Below are 24,748 nucleotides of genomic sequence, written 5' to 3' on the forward strand. Positions count from 1 at the left end.
GGTACGAGTAGTACAGGGGTACGGGTACGAGTAGTACAGGGGTATGAGTTGTACAGGGGTACAGGTATGAGTAGTACAGGGTTACGAGTCGTACAGGGGTACGAGTAGTACAGGGGTACGAGTAGTACAGGGGTATGGGTACGAGTAGTACAGGGGTATGAGTAGTACAGGGGTACGACTCGTACAGGGGTGTGAGTAGTACAGGGGTACGAGTAGTACAGGGGTAGGGGTACGAGTAGTACAGGGGTATGAGTACTACAGGGGTACAGGTATGAGTAGTACAGGGGTACGAGTAGTTCAGGGTTACGGGTATGAGTAGTACAGGGGTAAGAGTCGTACAGGGGTACGGGTACGAGTAGTACAGGGGTACGAGTAGTACAGGGGTACGGGTATGAGTAGTACAGGGGTATGAGTTGTACAGGGGTATGGGTATGAGTAGTACAGGGGTACGAGTAGTACAGGGGTACGGGTACGAGTAGTACAGGGGTATGAGTAGTACAGGGGTACGAGTTGTACAGAGGTGTGAGTAGTACAGGGGTACGGGTACGAGTAGTACAGGGGTACGAGTAGTACAGGGGTACGGGTATGAGTAGTACAGGGGTACGAGTAGTACAGGCATACGAGTCGTACAGGCATACACCCCCATGCATTGTGTATGTACGGTGTGTACCCCAACATTGGGTATGTACCGCGCGTACATACGCAATGTTGTTGTAAGGTGAGTACATATGCATGGGGGGCCTGTACGACTCGTACCCCTGTACTACTTGAACCCCTGTACTACTCGTACCCGCACCCCTGTACGACTCGTACCCCTGTACTACTCGTACCCGTACCCCTGTACTACTCGTACCCCTGTACTACTCGTACCCCTGTACGACTCGCACCCCGGGAACATCTTTTCCCGGGATACGAGTCGTACAAAGTTCGCTTCGTAGCGGGTAAAGTCATTCCCCGTGTACGGGACGTTTTCCGTACGAATCGTAAATCGGAAAGCCGGTCCGGATCGTACTTGTACGGTCGGACTGTATTTTTAGGATTCGTACGGAAAAGTGGCCGGGTCCGTCTCGTACAACTTTTCCCGATCCGATTCGTAGGGATCGGGCCGATCCGAATGTATTTTTCCCGTACGAATCGTACTTCACGGGTCGGACGGGACTTGTACGATTCGTACGGAAATAATTACAGATACGAGTTGTACGGAGAAAAAAAAATACAGGATCGGAATCGACCCCTATCTGTATTAAATTAAGTTTCCAATGAAATTTGGATATTTCATTTTTATTCTCAAACTCTTCTATGACTTAACTAAAATATATGATTTGGAATATTGAAATATTTATGCAGACTAACAACTAATTAACCTTATTTAGTTTAGTTGTGCAATGGGGTTAGTTAATTCTTATGTTTTAAGTGTCCAGTAGCTTAACAGAATTAAGTTACATTGAAATGGAAAGACTATATTCTACATGTTTATTCTGAAGAGTTTTATATATATTAATTTATTTTTGGAATGCAAAAAAATTATTTTAAATGTTTACTGTCACACACCTTCCACGATTTAATTAATATTGTGTTGTAAATAATACATTTTGTATGTTTATTGATCAGCACTTTTAAATATCTTTTTTTCCCTAGGGAGTAGAAATATTACATTACTTAACTATGGGCCTCATTACAATGTGACTTTGTAAGCGTCAGATCGCAGGTCTGAGGCTTTCCGAGTTACATCGTAGGTTTCACTGCCGCATTACAATGCAGGTCATCGACAGTGAAACTGTCAGGTTATTCACGCAGGATTCCGACCAGGTTAAGTAGACCTTGTGCCAGTCAGAGCCCTTACCGTATTCGCTAAGCTCCATGTTTCTGCTGTTGTTTTTACAATGTTGTTTTCTGTTATGCTTTTTATGGTGGGCTTTACTACATGTACAGCCTTTTGGAAAGTAACTCTGTGTGCCACTACCTGGTCCCTCCCTTCTCCATGCGGCCTATGGTGGGGGGTCTGATAATTCCTGCACTGTGTGGCAGGCACCCTGATGTGCCAGGCACAGAATCCACAGGTTTACATAAATTTGCAGTTCACAATGGGAGCTTGTGCTACAGTCTGTTTAATCAAAACCAAAGGGGATGATGGACGTAGTGTTGAACATTGATAACACTCACCTCGAGTCAACTGTTCTGGGTTTAATACTTCATCATTCTTTCGCTCGCTCCACCACCCCAGTTCAGACATGGCCATATGCAAATCAGTCTGACCCTGTGCCTCATGGGAACAGTTCAGCCTGAACTGACAAAGCATTTCTTCTGTTTACGGCCGCAGCACAAGCTCCCATAGAGAAATGGGACTATTAGAACACACCAAGTGCGGTCGCACTGAAATAACAGTGTTGGGGCCGCCAAACGGAGGACGGACGGTCACGAGACAGCAACTTTCATCCAACATCGTAATAAGGTCAAAATGTGTACAGCCCTTTCAATTCATTATGTTACATTGGAGTGTTAATGAAAAAAAAAATTACGGTCCAACATATACTGTGAATTATTTATTTCAAATTTTCAATGACATTAGTTAATTGTTTATTTTTATTGTCCAGCACCTTTAATGATTTAAATTATATTCAAGTGCGAATAGTAACATTATGACCACAGTGCTATGTTGGACGGTGATGCCTTCCACCAACAAGTTTTGATTGTTTGCCAGTTCAGCACATATTAATACTATCCAAACAAACTTAGTGTCTGATTATGATGTCTGGCACAAATCATTCTTCTGAAAGTTGGAATTTCATTGACCGTGTTAGAACACTTTAGACGGACTCGTTTGTTTACTTTCTGACTGACCAATTATTATGTTTGCGCTCACAACGTAAATTGCACGGTTATTTGGAATCTGTTCCAACAAGCACTTGGAGTATCCGTGTTGGTACGAACCGCAATGCCAACCACTATGGACAGCGTTTCTGTCCTCAGTTATACGATGTTGCTTTACAACATCCTTTCTGTGCAAACTTTCAGACAGATAAATAATGACGGAAAGTGACTTTGGTGTGCACTAGCAGACTCCATTCATCATGGTCTCTACATTTGTGGGGCCTGGGGGGACATAGCGGACACACTAGAAAAGCCTCCTCTGTTTGGTAGGCACATTGTGGCACCCACAACAGGGTGCTTTGTTTTCCAAAAACACATCAAATTTCCACATACCAGGCTGTGTTAAGTCCTGTTGTTGACAAGACCACAAACTAAAATAGGAAGCTGGAAATCCAGCAGAGCAGTGTTCGGTTGCATCAATAATATGGTTTGCAGAACTGCTGACTGCTAGTCCGTCGGTTTGGATTCAGAAAATGTGTTTGGGTTGAGTCATTACAATAAAAAATTGTAATGATCTCTATAGTGTGGTCAGAAACTCACATTTCTCAATTGGGAGTTGTGCGCCAAGTGTTCCTGTAGTCATCCTAGTTCGTATTGTTCATATTCAGTATTTGCAATTTTTGATGTAGTTGGTTCATATTTCTTTGTTTTTGCTTTACATTGTATATTTAAACAGTTGAACATTTTAGATGGGTTGTATTGTTTGGCTTATTTATAAAAAATTGGCTGTTATAGTCTATTGAAAAATGTATCAGCTTCATTATATACCAATTTTTAATTTTTAAAAAATGTACAAGTAGCTTTATATGTTTATTTATTACATATTAATTATTTAATAAAAGTGGGAAAAAACACTAGTTACTTACGTTCGGTCACAATATATCAGTCAGAAACATTAGTTAGTGATAGATTTCTTTGCTTAGAATTACACCCAGGTGTCAGTATGTATACGCAAAGTTTTCGTCAGCAGTACCCCTGCGCGTCAAAAGGTGGTGCTGTGCGGGCCCGCGGTCGTCTTTGGAGTTGTGGTCGTTGTGGTTGTTGAGATGTCGTTGGCACAGCTACCTAGACGCCACACTTGCACGCTGACATCAGTTCCGTACCCGACTTTCGGTGCCAGGAATGAAGAACCATGCAAGATACTGACCAGTGTAGGTTATAAACTAGGACCCTAAAAGGGATGACTTTAACCTTAGAAATCAATTCCCAGAACTGGTAGGATGGGTGGGGCGTTAATGAATTTATCATTAGCTAATGTTTCTTACAGATATATCTTTACCCAAGGTTAGTAACTTGTGCATCTGAAAGAAACCGGTTAGTGACAGATTCTTTACTTTTATAAACATACACCAGCAATACCTTGGGTCTGTGAAACCAAGATTAGACCAGGAAGTCCCGGAGAACTGAATGGCCAAAGAAACTTGTGTGTACACACAGTAATGCTTATTAAAAGTGGGCATCTTGGCCCAAGTAGCTGCCTGACAAATGTCTTGCAGTGGCACACTACGTACCAATGGTGGAGTTGTTTCAGTCGCACTGTTTAAATGGGTGCGCTGCAATACAGGAGGCTACTTTTTAGGCAGACAATGACAGGCTTTAATAGACAAGACGACCCATCTGGAGTTAGTCCGCTTGTGTAAGTTTCAAACTTATTTTGCACCCACATAGCCAACCAACAGCTGGTCATCCACCCAGAACTGTTGTGTGTGATTTAGGCTAAATGCGAGCGCACGTTTTGGGTCCAGACGGTAGAGCCTCTATTCCACTCTGGAAGGATGCGGAGGTGGAAAGAAGGTAGCCCAAAGTGATGGTCTGCCCAATTTAAAAGTCCGTGAAAACCTTTGGCAAAAAGGATACACGTGTCCTGAGCACAACCTTGACAAGATGGAACAAAAAGAAATTAAGGTTTGCAAGAAAGAGCCTGGAGCTCAATCTCTCTACTGCCGAGGTGATGGTAACCAGGAAAGCATTCTTCAATGTTAACAGACTAAGAGGATAGTTGTGAAGAGGCTGAAAGGGAGCGCACATCAAATATGTGAGAACCAGGTTCAAAGCCCACTGTGGCATTACGAAGGGAACAAGAGTGAAAACATGATTAATGCCTTTGAGGAATCTATTAACAACAGGGAACCTGAAATTAGAGGGCTGTTCAGGAAGACAGAGAAATGCAGAAATACCAGAAAGGATAATCCTTGATAGTGCCCATAGCAGAGCCCTTCTGAACCAAAGAAAGAAGGAAAAGTAGTACTTTGAAAAGAGGTGCAGAAAGGAGATCTACAGCATTTGCAGTGCACCATGTCAAAAAATGGTTCCTACCTGCAGGCATATATCAACTTAGGGGCCGATTCCGATCCTGTATTTTTTTTTTCCGTACGACTCGCATCCGTAATTTTTCCCGTACGAATCGTACAAGTCCCGTCCCACCCATGAAGTACGATTCGTACTGGAAAAATACATACGGATCGGCCCGATCCGTACGAATTCGATCGGGAAAAGTTGTACGAGACGGACCCGGACACTTTTCCATACGATCCGGACTGGCTTTCCGATTTAGGATTCATATGGAAAACGTCCCGTACACGGGGAATGACTTTACCCGCTACAAAGCAAACTTTGTACAACTCGTATCCCGGGAAAAGTAGTTCCCGGGGTGCGAGTCATACAGGCCCCCGTGCATATGTACGCACCTCACAACAACATCGCGTATGTACACACCTTACAACAACATCATCGCGGATGTACGGTGCGTACCCCAACATCACAACATCATCATGTATGTACGGTGCGTACCCCAACATCGCGTATGTATGCACCACACAACAACATCATCGCGTATGTACGGTGCGTACACCAACATCGCGTATGTACACACCTCACAACAACATCATCGCGTATGTACCGTGCGTACCCCAACATCACGTATGTACGCATCCCACAACAACATCATCGCGTATGTATGGTGCGTACCCCAACATCGTGTATGTACGCACCCCACAATAACATCATCGCGTATGTACGGTGCGTACCCCAACATCGCGTATGTACGTACCCCACAACAACATCATCGCGTCTGTATGGTGCGTACCCCAACATCGCGTATGTACGCACCCTACAACAACATCATCGCGTATGTATGGTGCGTACCCCAACATCGCGTATGTATGCACCCCACAACAACATCATCATGTATGTACGCACCTCACAACAACATCATCGCGTATGTACGGTGCGTACCCCAACATCACGTATGTACGCACCCCACAACAACATCCTCACGTATGTATGCACCTCACAACAACATCATTGCATATGTACAGTGCGTACCCCAACATTGAGTATGTACGCACCCCACTACAACATCATCACGTATGTACACACCTCACAACAACATCATCGCGTATGTACGGTGCATACCCCAACATCGCGTATGTACGCACCCCACAACAACATCCTCACGTATGTACGCACCTCACAACAACATCATCGCGTATGTAAGGTGCGTACCCCAACATCGCGTATGTACGCACCCCACAACAACATCATCACGTATGTACGCACCTCACAACAACATCATCGCATTTGTACGGTGCGTACCCCAACATCGCGTATGTACGCACCCCACAACAAAATCCTCATGTATGTACGCACCTCACAACAACATCATCGCGTATGTACGGTGCGTACCCCAAGATCGTGTATGTACGCACCTCACAACAACATCGCCTTTGTACGCACCGTACATAGGCAATGTAAAACAGCACAAGGAGGGTCTATTCGACTCGCACAACACCACAAAACACGTCTACAGTGCACAAAACATGGAAATGACTGACCTGGCCACATCCAAACAGGCAAACAGAGGGGCAAACTCACAACCACCCCTTATAATATACCCACCGAAAAATCAAACTGAGGCCCACCCACAAATGGACCAATAAAAAGGGCCCACACACAAAAACCATGAGCCTTTGCAACAGACTCACTGCAGCTAGAGAGCACACACCAACAGCTGCACCCATCCACCTTAACATATACACCTTCACACAACCTCCTTCACACATACCCCCTCTTCACATTCAGACCCACAACTTCACATTCACACCCACAACCATCCACACCCTCACCCCACACCATGCCCACAGACAAGAATCCAAAGTTCACAAGGGAGGAGCTGGAGATCCTTGTCAATGAAGTCATCAGAGTCGAGCCACAGCTGTTTGGAACATTGGTCAGACAGACCAGCATAGCCGAAAAATCACGCCTGTGGCAGAGGATCGTCGATAGGGTGAATGCTGTTGCACCCATCAGAAGGACCAAGACTGAATGCCAAGCCAGGTGGTACGATCTGCGGAGGCCGGCCAAGCGAAGAATTAATGACGACTACGCCCAGAGCAACATCACTGAAGGGGGTGGGCCCCGCAGACCAGTACATTTCCATCCCTGGGAGGAGAAGGTGATGGCCCTGCTTCTGCCGGTGGGAGTACATGGACTTCAAGGACTTCCAGAGCCTGGTGAGTACACAAACAACTTACGTAACATGGGGGTAATGGAATCCACACCCCAACTACACAAAATGCACGCAAGTACCCCCAAACCCTCACCGGCCACAACCACAGTCAAAAACAACTCTAATGCCAATAACATGTGTGTGCCCCATTGAGAAAGCAAGGCCATGCTATGTCCCATGCTACACGAAGCACCAACCCAAGAATGGATGTCCCGTATGCTGGGAGGGTGGGTGTCACAAAACGTATTGTTGAACTCCAAATCAGACACAATTGCCCTCATCCCATATGGCCCAGGTACATACCCATGCACCATGCGCAATGCACAGGGATTGGGAAAGTACTGACAAGATAGCTGACACTTAGCCCGGGTGTAGGCAGCACAAGGCCCTCCTGTAACCAGTGCAAACACAAACACCAAGACAACAAGTTTAGATATATAGGACAGGAACTCACACTCACTGTCATGGCAGCATGCTCCATGGGGGGACAGCTACATCACCTGGGAGCCCCACTGCCAAATCACACTACACCCACCAGCAGGCCCTGTCACACACACACCCCTTACACAAGCAGACACCCCCGGGACAGGCAATGGATTTACCCACTGTCACAATGGACATGTAACACAACAACACCAATACATAGCCTAAGAAGCATCCAAGCCAAAAATCTACATGTCAAAGACTCAAGAGAACTTATCAATCTGTCCCCCGCAACATACCCATCCACAAGTGAACATTGAGGAGAATGCTATGCACATACAACTACCTGGAGGAACAGTGCCAACTTGAATGTGTATGAAACATTGATGTTGCATGAAACAGCATTAACATTGTCTGTCTCTCACACACAGGGCAACGTGATGATTCTCCCCCCAACAATGGGGGTGAACAATCACGGTCCCAGGCTCTGGAGGAACCTGATCCCACCGGCAGCGACGCCTCTCAACACTCCGCGGATGACCCCGACCGACCTGGACCCTCTGGTGTCCAAGCCCCTGCAGCACCTGGTTCAGGAACATCTGTGCCAACCACCACCCCCATTCCTGCCACAGCCCAGGAGACACCGAGGAGCCCTGCCCGCAGTGAACACCTCGGTGCAAAAGGGGGTGGTGATGGACGGAGCATCAGAACCAATCAAACACTCACACCCAGTCAACAGATCTGGGTTTGATCCATCACCGTTCTTTAGCCCACTCTGCCACCCCAGTTCAGACATGGCCATATGCAAATCAGTCTGACCCTGTGCCTCATGGGAACAGTCCAGCCCGAACTGCCAAGCCATGCCTTCCCTGGACCGGAAACAAGCTTCCTAGGACCGGTTTCTGACATTTCAGCCATCTTCAGCCAAGCTTGCTTGAATCCAGTGGCAAAGTGAGCAAGGGACTCACGTCTGAGCATACCCTGCCAACTTATGGCGGACAAAGCGGTACATAAGGGGGTGGTGATGGACGGAGCATCAGAACCAATCAAACACTCACACCCAGTCAACAGATCTGGGTTTGATCCATCACCGTTCTTTAGCCCACTCTGCCACCCCAGTTCAGACATAGCCATATGCAAATCAGTCTGACCCTGTGCCTCATGGAAACAGTCCAGCTCCTGTGCCACCAGGCGAAGACCACCACCAGCCACAGGGAGGGAGGAGGAGGAGGAGGATTCGTCTGACGGAGCATCCCAAGCATCATCAAGGCCTGCATCCAAGGGTCCCTGGAGGAAGGTGGGTCATCCACGGAAAAGACCGTGAGAGACAGCGGACCATCCACATCTCCCAGGTCACCTGGCGTGGCACCTGGCCTCCATGTGCGACTGACATCATCTGCCACATGGACTTGCTGGTCACAGTCTGACCAATGATGCCAAACACTGTGGCCTGGACTCTGATTACTTCAAATGCCAAGGATCCCATCTCCCGCTGTGAACTTTGGATTCTATGGTCCCTGTATTGCACCTTTTTCTGTGCACAAATCACGCCCTAGACATATAATTAAAAAAAATGTATAATTGTAATTTTATGTTGCAGTCATTTAGCATGAGTCCACAACATACGTGTGGGGATATGTCAAAGTATGCCCGAGTGTGGAACTAACTCCAGCCATCCATGCACTTGGATCTGAGTCCGGTCGAGGACACACATGGGTCACAATGTATCACCAAATACAGACATGGAGCCCAATACTCACCGTGATGGCCTCAAGCTGCTGAGGGGGGGCTTGCAATACTGCTCAGACAGACCAATTTGCCAGAGTATCATGAAGGTGTAGAGGTCATGGGTCATGTTGAGGTGCTCGGGGAAGGAGTCCCAGGTCTGTTTTGCGAAGTGGGAGAACTATCTCCTGCATGCAGTTATTCTGTGGATGTGATGAATGGTGGCCAGGGCAAGGTGGGCTGCACGAAGTTGGGCCAACGGGGTGTTGGATGACAGACATCCAAGGTCGGTTTTGGGTCTGAGGTTGTGGACTGCCTCCTGAGTGTGGTTCAGGAGTCTGAAGGTGATCCTGCAGCAGACAGTGAGCCATTCTAGCTATCTCAGGTGGACGGTGATGTGGCCGGGGCAGGGGATGTTGAAGATAAGGGGTGCGGATGCACCCTGAATGTGGACAACTTCTCCTGCAGTTTTGCTGTTGTTCCTCCGTAGAGGGCATTGCTGTAGTTGACCTGGCTGGTGTTGTTGACCTGGGGGACGGTCTGTCTTGCCTTGGAGTGGATCTATCTGTGCATCATTTGCAGCATGCGGAGGGTGTTGCAGCATGAGGTACAGATGGTGTTGAGTTGCATGGTAATTGTGAGCGATGAGTCCATGATGAACACCAGCTTGCGTGTGTGGCCACTGGGTGCTGGTGCGGTGCCCAGGCCGGTGGGACACAAGGAGTCGACCCAGCCATAAGGGGACAATCCTCAGATGATGACCTCAGTCCTGTCCAAGTCCAGCCTCAGGTGGCTGATGGTCAGCCATTCGTCAACGGATCTCATGCCTTCTTGAAGTTTGGATCTGGCAATGGCTGGGTCTTTGGTGAGGTTGAGGAGCAGCTGGGTGTCAATGGCATACGAGATGATGATGAGGTCATGTGCGCATGTGATGGTGGAGAGGGGGGTCATGGAGACATTGAAGATCGTCATGCTGAGAAATTAGCCCTGGGGCATGGGCCACATGATCCCAGTGTACTACATGCTGCAGGGTGGAGGCCGACTAACTGGGCCTTGCTGGTGAGCTACTTGGTGATTTAATCCTGGGCCCTACTCTGGATACCAGTGTTGGAGATGTGTGAGCTGACAGTGTGGTAGCACATGGTGTACAATGCCATTGAGAGGTCAAGGGAGGTGGTCTCACCATTGTTGAGTAGGGCTAAGTTGTTGTTGGTGGTGGCAATGATGACGGTTGCAGTGGTGTGGTTACTGTGGAAGATGTTCTGGTGCCGGTTGCCTGGAGCTGTTTGCGTGGAGGAAGTTTGTCAGTCGCTCGTTGAGTGTCTTCCTGATGACATTTTCTGGGTAGGGAAGTAGGGTGATGTTCCAGGAGATCCTGCGGTACTGCCATCCGTTGTTGAAGAAGGGCCTGGGTCTCTGTATGCCTCCAGCTCCCATGGAATGTGGCAAACTCAAATGAGACATTCAGGACGCCCTGGACGTGGGCTTCAAGGATGGGGAATGATGTGGTTGAGATGTTGTGTGGGAAGGAGCCTGATGGAGAGCCAGAGTGGATGGTGCACATGAGCCAGGTGGTGCATTTGTTGCTGACGGGAGTCCAGAACCTGAGGGGGGTTTGTCACACGGATAATAGTACTGTCTGCCTCTGTGTGCCAAGGCTGTCGTGTATGGCCATGAGCTTGCAGTGGTAGAAAGTTGCAAGGGATGTGATCTGCCTTGCAAGGGTGGGGTGTCTTTTGGATGGAGATCTGCTGTCAGTTCACTTACAATGCTGATGAGCTCCTTGATGTCGTGTGTTTTGGTGCCTTGGCCCTATCTGAAGGATATCCACTTGTCCTTGCTGATGATATGGTGATGGCTGTGTGTGGCGTTTTCCAGGGCTGTAAGGTAAATGAAGGTACTTTGTGTTGCAAGGTTTGCATAAGAGTCTGGCTAGATCTGTATGAGTCTAGTAGGTCTGCCTTGTCCCAGGTGGCTTAACTGTTGTTGTGCTTCACAGGAAAGTCCGTCAATGTGGCAAGATTGTTGGATCAGTAGCTGATCCATGTGTGAGGTTGCAGGGTGTGGCGGTGGTGTTGGTTCGAGTGTCCCACACAGCTTTTCTGTGGTGACTTACATCAAGCATCTTTGGGGGATCAGTAGCGGGGTGTGGGGCAGTGTGTTACTTGTCGGAGACGTGGATGCAAATGTTGATGGACCAATGTTGGATGGTGGTGTGGTTCTCCTCCAGCAAGAAGTTACTGGCCCCCAGCCACATGTAGCCTGTGGAGGTGAGGGCGTGCGTGCAGATGTACATGTTGATGGCTTTGCGGAATTGTGGATGTGGATGTAGGCCTGGAGATCTGTAGATGAGTGTTACTCTGAGAATTGCCAGGTGGTTGGAGCAAAACCGGATTTGTGACTCTGAGGGTGTAATTGGGAATAAATTGCAATTCATCCCCTGGGATTGTTGTTGCCATCCCTGCGGGTGATCTTGTATCCGTCTGAGATGGCAATGAAGAAGTTGTGTGCTGAGGATGCTTTTGACCAGGTTACTGTCATGAAGGTGATGTGTGGGGCCATTGTGTTTAGGAGGTAACAGGAGGTAACAGAGTCGGAGCGGGTGTGGAGTAGGAGGCACATGACCTGGTTGTTCTGACAGGGTCTGGTAGGCGGGGCAGCGCTGTGTAGGCAGTTGGAGTTGCACACTCAGCATGCAAAGGTGTTGTGTGTGCGCTTAGGGGTTGCCTGATAGCAGGAGGTTGATTGTCTGGAGGACATTGCTTGGAGGGTGGCTGCAGCATGAGCCTGTTGTGTGACGTGGGTCATGCAAGGACCAGAGGGTTGTGCACTGTGCATGTTGCAGGCACAGACGGTCCTGCCTTTGGCACGGTGTTGGTGCAACAGTGGCACAGACAAGCTGCTGGCTGCATTTAGAATGGGTGGAGGGGGAAGGGAGGAGCATTTTGTTGGCGTGTGGGTTGCCGAATCAGGGCACTCGGTGGGGCGGTGCCGCAGGGGAGGCAGCAGCAGGCGGAAGGGGTGAGAAACTAGGCAAAAAGTAGCACACAAAGACAAGGAGGTCAGAAAGGCACAGTGCAACAGGTGTATGTAAAGGAAGGAGTGTCAGGTTACTCATGGGTCACTCCGAGAAAATGTATGAAGAATCAACAAAATTGACGGCCACAGGATCAGGCAACAAAATGCGGAGCTGCGCACAGGAGACACACCGTCAGCAGGTGTTGACGTCCCGTCGCGGGGCGCAACCTGCACAAATACATACACAACCAGGTACTTCATGCAGAATAGAGATTATTAGCCGTGAAGAAATGCATGCATGTTGCCGAACTACACATACACTCATATGCTCAATCTTTGACAATTATGCCATAGATGACACATGCAAACTGGCAAGAGATATGCAGTGACAGAGATGAGGCACTTTGGATTGTGCAGAACACCTTTATTGCACAAACTCACACAAAGGGAAATGTATCCATACGAACAGACTCACAGGTCAGTTGACAGAGCATGTGGGCCATACGCTGGACCCCCCTTCACAACACGGATGTTGTAAATCCCAATGAACTGGCACACAAGTCAAGGGGATGAGCCAAACACATCCTGCTACACACAGAGATGCTGCAAATCACCGTAGAGCCAGTTGTTGTGATGTCCCACACTATGTCCACCTGTAGCATCAACAATGTTTCAGAGGCAAGGTTTATGCACATTGATGCCTTCATCAGACTCCACACTCCACTACAGATGACTGTCAAGAAGGGTGACTATCATGTCATGCGAGTGATGCTACATGTTATATGCTCCATGGTGAGAAGACATGTATGCATGGTACCACAACATGCACAGAAGCAGTCCCCACACATTCCCAACCCGTACCACCGCCAAAAAGCCTTGCTGCAATCCTTACCCAAACTGACATTTCCACATGTCCGTGCATGGAACGCTGATTCAGCACACGTTGCAATCCTCATGAGGAATAGCAGGAGGACAACGATGACATGAGCAGACAACAGGCGCAAAAACCTGGGAATGACAGACACACAAGAAGTCACCTAAAACAAATCTCGCCGCACACATGGTCAGTAACAAAACATGAACAATGTTGTACACATGCAAATTTCAAAGAAAGTCTCTCCACAAAACTGTGTGGCATGACATCATCACTCGAGTGACACATCAGTACACACATCAAGGTCACTTTGCATTCAGTCAGCTGGACACACACATTGCAACACATGCCACTCAATGCTACAAGCTTGCACACTCATACCCAGTGACTCACCATTATGAGAAGAAGTTGCGTATGAGCTGACTCCGGATATCATCCTCCTCATCACTTGCCTCGTGACCAAGCCCTGGATCCTCCACGGGTGGGTGTTGCGCCTCATCAGGATCCAGGATGAGTGGCGCAGCCTTCTCAACGGCCATGTTGTGCAGCATGCAGCACACAATGAAGATTTTGCACACCTTCTCCGGTGCATATGGGAGGGACCCGCCTGTCTTGTCACGGCACCGGAATCGGCTCTTCAGGAGGCCAAACGTCCTCTCAATCACTCACCTGGTCTGCCCGTGTGCATTGTTGTACCTGTGATCTACAGCTGTTCTTGGGTTGCGGAGAGGTGTCATTAGCCATGGCATATTGGGATATCCAGAGTCCCCTACATGGAAACATCATGTAAATAAGTGGGTCAGGAGATGCCATAAGAGCCAAAGATACCGCAACACTCAGGACCAACAGAGTATACCCACCAACAAGACATGCTCGTTCATTGTTCAGCCGCAGCATCATTTGTGGCACCCTGCTACGCCTCATGATGTAGGCATCGTGTGCTGATCCTGGAAAACGTGCACAGACATGGGAAATCAGCATGTTAGCAAGACACACCACAAGGGCATTTATTGAGTGGTAATGTTTACGGTTGTGATAGGCTTGCTCCTGTGCCTGTGGTGGTACCAAAGCCACATGTGTCCCATCAATGGACCCAATGACATGGGGCATCCCTCCCAGGGCATAGAAATCACCCTTGACATATGTCAACTCCTCAGGAGTAGGAAATTTGATGAATTCATCAAGGTGCTTGTTAGACGGCGACCTCAGAGGAGCCCGGAAAGGGGGTCCGGACTACCCTGAGACCCACCCTCAAAGTATCGTAGCCGGGCACTGGCGGGAGACTCCCCAGGGGGAGGAATCTCGCAGCTAGGATCGTACTTCTGGCGCCACACGACACAGAGTAATCACACCGGTTGTTCTCAGAAACAATCTTTATCAAGTAGGTTATCACGGCAAATATGTACAAGGTATTCACGGGTTCAAGAGTCTCGGAAAGGTAGGGGGGTAGCGGGACAGTCTTTGGCAAAAGTTCAAGCAGGGACGTACCCGGCGCACAGCTCACAATCCTCGAGCCGGGGGATACGGGGTCGTAGTCGGGGTCCGGCGGGACCGGGAGAGTCTGGGGGAGCCGCGAGTCACTCAGCGGGCTCAGGTACAGGTTCAGGGGTGTCCGATCTTCAAGGAGCCGCGAGTCACTCAGCAGGCTTAGGCGCAAGTTCAGAGATGTTACGATCTTTCAGGAGCCGCGAGTCACTCAGCAGGCTTAGGCACAGGTTCAGAGGTGGTACGATCTTCCAGGAGCCGCGAGTCACTCAGCAGGCTTAGGCACAGGTTCAGAGATGTTACGATCTTTCAGGAGCCGCGAGTCACTCAGCAGGCTTACGTTGTTCCAGCGTCGAAAAAACTCCGGACCGACCCGAAGCACCCCCTGTTATAGGTCGACCCCTCTTTGATGTCCGGGGTCGGTCGAGGCAGGGGTCTTGTCACCTGGGGGTCGCTTGTCGGGGTTTCCTGCTATTGTCTTTTGATCTCGTTCAGGGCCGGGCCGGGAGGAGTCCCAGACACCCAGCAGGCGTGGAGCCAGCTCTCAGGGAGGCCGGAGGGCCGATCGAAACCCATCGTCCCAGGGGAGTCCAGAGGTGCGATAGAAACTGCTCCTCCCTCTCTCATCCCCCGGGAAGTGTGATGTCCTCCAGCCGGAGTGGCGCCTCTAGGCCAGGGTCGCGCTGGGGCCGGGCGGCCATCTTGACGCATGAAGTGGGCCTGCGGGCCCGGGGTGGCCGAAAGGAGAGAGGCCATGGACGGGGATGTCCGGGCCGGGTGTGGGTGTTCTGGTAGGAAGGACCGGCTGGGCCGGGTGGTTGGGGCGGCAGGTACCAGGTTTCGGTGGTGCGGGTGCACGGCGGGCCGTTCTGCGAGGCCGGGTCCAACACGCGTCCCCCCCAGCTGAAAGCCGGAGAGAACTGCCCATCATCTTGGGGGGTTCTCTTCGCTGAGGCGGAAGAACCGGGAGAGGCCGTCAGCGTTGGCGTGGTCCGTACCAGGGCGGTGTTCTACGGTGAAATCCATCCCCTGGAGGGAGATTGACCACCGCAGTAGCTTGGGGTTTTCTCCCCGCATCTGCATGAGCCACCGCAAGGGCCGATGGTCAGTTTGGACTCTGAAATGCGTGCCGAACAGGTAGGGTCGTAGCTTCTTGAGTGCCCAGACCACGGCAAAGGCTTCGCGCTCTATGGTGCTCCACCTCTGCTCTCGGGGCAGCAGCCGCCGACTGAGGAAGGCGACGGGCTGGTCTAGGCCTTGGTCATTCACTTGGGACAGGACGGCCCCAATGCCATGTTCGGAGGCATCGGTCTGGACTAGGAACTCCTTGGCATAGTCGGGAGCCCGGAGGACGGGAGCAGTGCACATGGCCTTTTTTAGAGCATCGAAAGCCTCCTGGCAGGCAGCCGTCCACTGCACCTTCGTTGGCTGTTTTTTAGATGTGAGTTCGGTGAGAGGGCCGACCAGGCTGCCATATCCCCGAATGAAGCGTCGGTAGTATCCTGTGAGTCCCAGGAAGGCTCGGACCTCCGTCTGGGTGATTGGTGGTTCCCAGGCCAGGATGGCGTCGATCTTTGGTTGTAGAGGGGCTACCTGGCCGCTCCCGACCCGGTGCCCCAGGTAGACTACGGAGCTTTGTCCGATCTGGCACTTGCTAGCTTTTATTGTGAGGCCTGCCTGGCGCAGGGCGGTTAGCACCCTCCGGAGGTGCTGGAGATGCCCACTCCACTCCGAACTGAAGACGGCGATATCGTCTAGATATGCCGCGCTGAACTGTTCCAACCCGGCCAGGACCCTATTCACCAGTCGCTGGAAAGTGGCCGGGGCATTTTTCATCCCGAAGGGCATCACGCGGAAGCGGTAGTGCCCGTCGGGGGTGGAGAAAGCGGACCGCTCCTTGGCCCCTTCGGTGAGCGCAATCTGCCAGTATCCGCAGGTGAGGTCGAATGTGCTGAGGAACCGAGCTGCCCCTAGTCGGTCAATGAGTTCGTCGGCTCGTGGAATGGGGTGGGCATCGGCTCGGGTAACATCATTGAGCCCCCGGTAATCCACGCAGAATCGGAGCTCGGGGGCGACACCGGGGGCCGCTGCCTTCGGGACCAGGACCACGGGGCTGGCCCAGGGACTGTCAGAGGGCTCAATCACCCCCAGGGTCAGCATCTTCGAGACTTCATCTTGAATGCAGGCCCGGACCCGGTCAGGAACCCGGTAGGCTCGGTGTCTCACCGGCGGGCTGTCCCCGGTGTTCACGTCATGAACACACCAGTTGGTGACCCGGGGGGTCAGAGAGAAGAGGTCGGCAAATTGTCTTAGGAGCTGGCGGCAGTCCGCTTGTTGTTGGGCAGTGAGGGCTGGGGAAAGGTTCACTCCCTCCACGGAGCCATCCTGCTCCTTGACACACAGGAGGTCCGGGAGGGGATCTGACTCATCTTCGGCCCCGTCATCGGTGGCCAGCAGGAGGCTCAGTTCTGTCCGCACGAAGTGAGGCTTGAGTCGGTTCACGTGCAGGACCCGGAGGGGGTCCCGTGGCGACTGGACGTCCACCAAGTACGTAACTGGACTCTTTCGCTCCACCACCTTGTACGGCCCAGTCCATCGGTCCTGGAGGGCGCCAGGCTTCACGGGGGCCATGACCCACACCTGCTGGCCCGGCTGGAACTCAACCAGAGTGGCATTCTGGTCGTACCAGCGTTTCATCTCTTCTTGACTCGCCTCCAGGTTGGCCTCGGCCAGTTCTCGGAACTTCCTGGTCTGGTTCCGGAGGGCCAAGACGTATTGGAACACATCTCGGGGAGTGGTCTGGGGTGTCGCCTCCCACTCTTCCTTTACCAAACTGAGGGGACCTCGGACGGGGTGCCCATAGAGCAACTCAAACGGGCTGAATCCTAGGGACTTCTGGGGGACCTCTCTATACGCGAACAATAGGCAAGGGAGCAGGACATCCCACTTCCGCCGGAGGGGTTCGTCTAGGCCAGTGATCATCCCTTTCAAAGTCCTATTAAATCTTTCTACTAGGCCGTTTCCTTGGGGATGGTACGGGGTAGTGAACTTATAGGACACCCCACATTGTTGCCACAGGGACGTCATATACTTTGAGATGAAATTAGTGCCGCGATCGCTCACGACCTCGCGGGGAAACCCCACCCTGGAAAAGATCCCCATCAGGGCCCGGCCCACCACAGGGGCCGTAATGGTGCGCAGGGGGATAGCCTCTGGGTATCGGGTGGCGTGGTCCACTAGGACCAAGATAAAACGGTGGCCTTGGGAGGTGGGGGGGTCCAGTGGTCCCACGATGTCGATCCCGACTCGTTCGAAGGGGGTACTGACGACCGGGAAGGGTTGGAGGGGAGCCTTGAGTTTCCCTCCACTCTTTCCACTAGCCTGGCACGTGGGGCAGGACTTGCAATGGGCCTCTACTGCTGCTCTCATCTTAGGCCAGTAAAAATGGGTCACAAGACGGTTGTACGTCTTGTCCTGTCCCAGGTGACCGGCGAGGGGGACGTCGTGGGCTAAACCCAGGAGGAAATCTCGGAAGCGGAGGGGTACTACCAGTACCCGTCCCGATCCCAGCTCCACCGACTTCTGCTCACTGTACAGGATGCTATTCTCCCAATAGATTCGGTGCGTCCCGGTCTGGTCCCCTGCGGCTTGGCCCTCGGCTTGGCGCCGCAGCCCGACCAGGGAAGGACAAGTGGCTTGCTCCCTGCAAAACTCTTCCCGAGTGGGTCCGCCCTCGTGGCGCCATTGGGCCAACTCGGGTAGATCGCCTAACTCAGGGACTGGGTCAGTGTCGGATGGTGTGGGTTCATCGCTAGCGACGGACCCTTCTGAGGGGGGGACGGAAGGACCCTCGGCGGGGACTGTTCTGATCTCTTCGATCGGGGTGCTCTCGACCTCCCTCTGGGGAGTGAGTCGGGCGGACATAGAGCGGGTGGTGGCGCACACCCACTCGGGGAGTCCCATCATTCCCAAGTGGGCCTTACGCTCCACGTGCTTCCATGGGGAACTCTCTAGGTCGTTCCCTAAAAGGCAGTCGACCGGCTGGGAGGTTCTTACGGCCACCTTGAGTTTGCCTATCACCCCTCCCCACTCAAATGGCACCAGGGCTACCTGGCACATGCTCTCTCGATTGTCTGCGGATATAACAGGGCAAAAGACGTTGGGGAGGATCTGCTCTTCGGGGACTAGGTGCCTGAGGACACCGGTGATACTGGCCCCGGTGTCTCGCAGGGCCTCTACTTGGTGGCCATTGATTTTGACAAGTTGCCCATACTTCTGGGTGTTGGAGGGGAGGAGGCTACCAGGGATCATCTCCCCATCTCCCAGGGATACTAGGGCCATTGCTGCGGGTTCCCACTCCTCGGCTTCCTCTACTCCCTCCCCCAGGGCTACGTTGGCTATCTGTCTCGTCGGGGGGACTTGGGGGGCCATGGGGCACTCTGGGTCATTGGCGTAGTGCCCGGGTTTCTGGCAGCGAAAACATGTGACGGTCACCCGGTGTCCCCGTTTCCCAGGGGGCCCGGTTACTGGTGGAGGGGGTGCCGGGAAAGGTGGAGGTGGTGTCTTCGGGGGGCTAGGCTGGGACTCTCTCGGCCCTCCCTGGTTCCCTCCCCCTCTCTGGCGGGGTGGTCCCTGACTGGTTCGGGGGTACTCTCCTACCATGCCCCGGGAGACCCGGGTGTTGGTCCAGCGGTCGGCCTCCACAGCCAGCTTCCGGGGATCTGTGAGCTTACTGTCCAGCAGATGCTGACGTAGTTCTACGAAGCAGTTCGCAGCTAGATGTTCCCACAACATGAGATCAGTGAGTTCGGCCAGGGTGGTGACCTTGCTGCCCTTGGTCCACCCATCGAAGGCCCGACTGAAAAAGTTTACATATTCCACCCATGTGGTGCCCGGGATCTTCCTGCAGTCCCGGAACCGTTGACGGTACATTTCTGGGGTGAGGCCGTATCTTGTGAGGAGAGCCTCTTTCATGTGGCTGTAGGAGGTCTGCAGGGAGAGGGGTAGGTCGAGCAGGGTGTCCCTTCCTTCGCTCAGAAACCGCCCCCACAACCCCGCCCCCCAGTCCTTCTCTGGGATCCGATGGGAGGTCATGGCGACCTCGTAGGCCCGAAACCATTGCTGAATGTCATCGTTTTTATAATATTCCTTGACCACATCCTTCGGGATGTGGACCCTCTGTTCCGCTGGGGAGACCGCCTCTCGGTTACTTGGGGGCCTCCCTTCCTCGTTTCGGGCCTTGAGCTCGAGTTCCTTTAAGCTGCGTTCGTGCTCCAGCTGGAGCTTCCTTCCTTCATGCTCTCGTTGGAGCTTTTTCTCCTCCAGTTCGCCTTGCACACGCATTTGTTCTACCGCTAGCTTTTTTTCCGCTAGCTTCAACTCGCCCTCAATTTTGAGTTTGGCCAGCTCTAGTTCATGATTGCGGCTTCTCTCTCTGTCCGCGAGTTCTTCTGGGGAGAAGCCCCCGTCTGGTACACCTCCTCGCACCTGATTGCTGCTGCTTTCACTTTGGGGAGGTTCGGTTTCGTCGGGGCGCTCCCCCGTGCTTTCCGGGCGGGAGGCTCCGGTCTCCACCCAGGTTTTCAGTGCTTTCTGCAAATCTTCCTTTGTGTTGAGACCAGTGGTAGCGATTTTAAGTTCCTTGCAAAACTGCTTCAGCTCCTTGTGTGTATATTCCTCTAGATGCTCCACCTGGAACACCCTGTTGGCGTTGGTTTCTGCGGGGCTCATGGCGCTTCCTTCTGCCATCCTTGTCGGTGGTGCGTCCGTTGTTCACGGTACGATCTCTAGGTGATGGGCCCGAATCCCGTCGCTTGCCACCAATGTTAGACGGCGACCTCAGAGGAGCCCGGAAAGGGGGTCCTGACTACCCTGAGACCCACCCTCAAAGTATCGTAGCCGGGCACTGGCGGGAGACTCCCCAGGGGGAGGAATCTCGCAGCTAGGATCGTACTTCTGGCGCCACACGACACAGAGTAATCACACCGGTTGTTCTCAGAAACAATCTTTATCAAGTAGGTTATCACGGCAAATATGTACAAGGTATTCACGGGTTCAAGAGTCTCGGAAAGGTAGGGGGGTAGCGGGACAGTCTTTGGCAAAAGTTCAAGCAGGGACGTACCCGGCGCACAGCTCACAATCCTCGAGCCGGGGGATACGGGGTCGTAGTCGGGGTCCGGCGGGACCGGGAGAGTCTGGGGGAGCCGCGAGTCACTCAGCGGGCTCAGGTACAGGTTCAGGGGTGTCCGATCTTCAAGGAGCCGCGAGTCACTCAGCAGGCTTAGGCGCAAGTTCAGAGATGTTACGATCTTTCAGGAGCCGCGAGTCACTCAGCAGGCTTAGGCACAGGTTCAGAGGTGGTACGATCTTCCAGGAGCCGCGAGTCACTCAGCAGGCTTAGGCACAGGTTCAGAGATGTTACGATCTTTCAGGAGCCGCGAGTCACTCAGCAGGCTTACGTTGTTCCAGCGTCGAAAAAACTCCGGACCGACCCGAAGCACCCCCTGTTATAGGTCGACCCCTCTTTGATGTCCGGGGTCGGTCGAGGCAGGGGTCTTGTCACCTGGGGGTCGCTTGTCGGGGTTTCCTGCTATTGTCTTTTGATCTCGTTCAGGGCCGGGCCGGGAGGAGTCCCAGACACCCAGCAGGCGTGGAGCCAGCTCTCAGGGAGGCCGGAGGGCCGATCGAAACCCATCGTCCCAGGGGAGTCCAGAGGTGCGATAGAAACTGCTCCTCCCTCTCTCATCCCCCGGGAAGTGTGATGTCCTCCAGCCGGAGTGGCGCCTCTAGGCCAGGGTCGCGCTGGGGCCGGGCGGCCATCTTGACGCATGAAGTGGGCCTGCGGGCCCGGGGTGGCCGAAAGGAGAGAGGCCATGGACGGGGATGTCCGGGCCGGGTGTGGGTGTTCTGGTAGGAAGGACCGGCTGGGCCGGGTGGTTGGGGCGGCAGGTACCAGGTTTCGGTGGTGCGGGTGCACGGCGGGCCGTTCTGCGAGGCCGGGTCCAACAGTGCTCCAACATGGCTGCCAAAATATCACGCCGGACACGGCTGAACATTGTCTGTGACATCCCACCAACATCAGCTATGGTCAATTGAAACGTACCTGTGGCAAAAAAATGTAGGGCTGCCATCACCTTCATCTTTGGGGTCAGCGCAGTAGGATACCTGTGTTGCGGTTGGAGGTGTGGTGCCAGCCTGTCGGTCAAGTCCTCAATCAACTGATGAGTGAATCTGTAACGTCGGATGCAGGCACGTTCCCTCATGGCAGCCAAGTCTGGCATTGTTCTTGGGACAGGCGGTGCCCTGCAAGACATTGTTAGGAATCATGAAGATTGAGAGTCTGCCAGCACCAATGACAATGAACATAGCAGATGCTAAACTGCTACTACACATCAGGTAACTATGGAGTCTGAAGTGTGCAATACATCCAAGACACATATGCCACCTTGCTGGCACTCCTACGAAAAGCCAGATACACCTGTTGATTGTTAAGTCTACATGACAGGTCCTGAAATGAGCTGGGGACAAGTCTGAACAGCCAGAGATATCACCGGAGTGACAAACATCCACATAGCTGCATTGGAAGGATGTCATCTCATCCAGACAGTTGACTGCAAGGCACACGCACAGGTCACCTGAAAAGTCAAATGTACATATGACACACATTGCGATGAAGGGGTACACGTGACAACAATTAAACACAGCCATTGAGACGACGCAGACATGTATGCCTGGGAAAATATGATGTCCGATGCACACAGACCCTACAGCCGTGGGAATCCACATGTGGCATGGTGTGCGTAGATGTGTGCCATGCCCATCTCCACACAGACCCATGTTGGATGCACCAACAGCAGATGCCGTTGACGGAACACTAACAGCAAGCTCATGGGAACACATGAGACACACCTGACATAGTCACATAGGGGCACGCTGCATCGTGACATCTCAGTTGAGAGAGTCTCCCTGTCCCTGGCATCAGGAGAAAGGTGCAGGTGGTGATGACTGTGTCATCCCACTGCTGCTGTGCATGACACAGTTGGACTACAGGCACACATGTGGCAAGTGTCAAGGTGATGTGTGCCACATAGTGCCCCATCACACATGACATGTTTACACAGGTCATCACACATCAATTGTGCAACTAGATGAGATGACATGTGCAATATCACTGACTGACACACCTAGGGCCTGCACATGAAAGTATGCAATGACAAGTACTTGATGGACATCCTTGTGCGACTTGTAGCCCTCCATTCCTGGCATGTGTACGCCTGTATTACCATTGTAAGCGTGTGAAACGCACCGTACACCCGCAATCATCGCGTGTGTACGCTTCGTTTCACTATTGTACTTGTGCCGTAGGGGTACGTGTGAAACGCACCGTACACCTGCAATCATCGCGTGTGTACGCTTCGTTTCACCATTGTACTTGTGCCGTAGGGGTACGTGTGAAACACACCGTACACCCGCAATCATCGCGTGTGTACGCTTCGTTTCACCATTGTACTTGTGCCGTAGGAGTATGTGTGAAACGCACCATACACCCGCAGTCATCGCGTGTGTACGCTTCGTTTCACCATTGTACTTGTGCCGTAGGGGTACGTGTGAAACGCACCGTACACCTGCAAACATCGCGTGTGTACGCTTCGTTTCACCATTGTACTTGTGCCGTAGAGGTACGTGTGAAACGCACCGTACACCCGCAATCATCGCATGTGTACGCTTCGTTTCACCATTGTACTTGTGCCGTAGGAGTATGTGTGAAACGCACCATACACCCTCAGTCATCGCGTGTGTACGCTTCGTTTCACCATTGTACTTGTGCCGTAGGGGTACGTGTGAAACGCACCGTACACCCGTAATCATCGCGTGTGTACGCTTTGTTTCACCATTGTACTTGTGCTGTAGGTGTATGTGTGAAACGCACCGTACACCCGCAATCATCGCGTGTGGAAGCTTCGTTTCACCTTTGTACTTGTGCCGCAGGGGTACGTGTGAAACGCACCGTACTCACACATTCATTGCGTGTGTACAGTCCGTATGACTGTTCTACTGGTGCCGCAGGGGTACGTGTGGAACGCACCGTACCCACGCATTCATTGTGTGTGTACGGTCCGTATGACTGTTCTACTGGTGCCATAGGGGTACGTGTGGAACGCATCGTACCCACGCATTCATTGCGTGTGTGCGGTCCGTATGACTGTACTACTGGTGCCGTAGGGGTACGTGTGGAACGCACCGTACCCATGCATTCATTGCGTGTGTACGGTCTGTATCACTGTTCTACTGGTGCTAGGGGTACGCGTGCAATGCACCGTACACGTTCACTTCCATTGTTGCGGTACGCAGGGGTTGCTGGCCATGCCCCCCCAAGTGACCAGACCCTGGTGGTATTGTATGAGCTCCATGTTATAGGTTTTGCTTTGGGTATGGGGTATGTTTCCTGCCCCTCAACCCCCATGGCCCCTGGGTGTTGTCTCACCTTCTGCGGCGTGTGCGTCGGGTCTGGTGCACCAGGTCGTAGGCTAGGAGGACCGGGATGACATGTACGATGGGGTTCATGGCGTGTATGTCGCGTACCGGGGCTCCGTTGCGTAGCGGTTCGTGTCGGACTCTGCTTTTCCAGCTGTGTTTGGCTCCCGTAAAAAAAGAGCCGTATGGAGTGACGTAGGGACGAATCGTAATTGCTGGGCCGGAAACCGCTGCTTGAATGCATCCGGACGTCGCGTACAAGCTGTTCCGGATCAGAATCGTTGTTTTTTTTTACCCGTACGGTCTTTTGTACGAAACGTACGGAAATAGGCTTTCTGTACGAATCGTACTTCCTAGGTTGTACGGACAGT

Source organism: Triturus cristatus, chromosome 1_1 (assembly GCF_964204655.1).
Source record: "Triturus cristatus chromosome 1_1, aTriCri1.1, whole genome shotgun sequence".
NCBI classification, from domain to species: domain Eukaryota; kingdom Metazoa; phylum Chordata; class Amphibia; order Caudata; family Salamandridae; genus Triturus; species Triturus cristatus.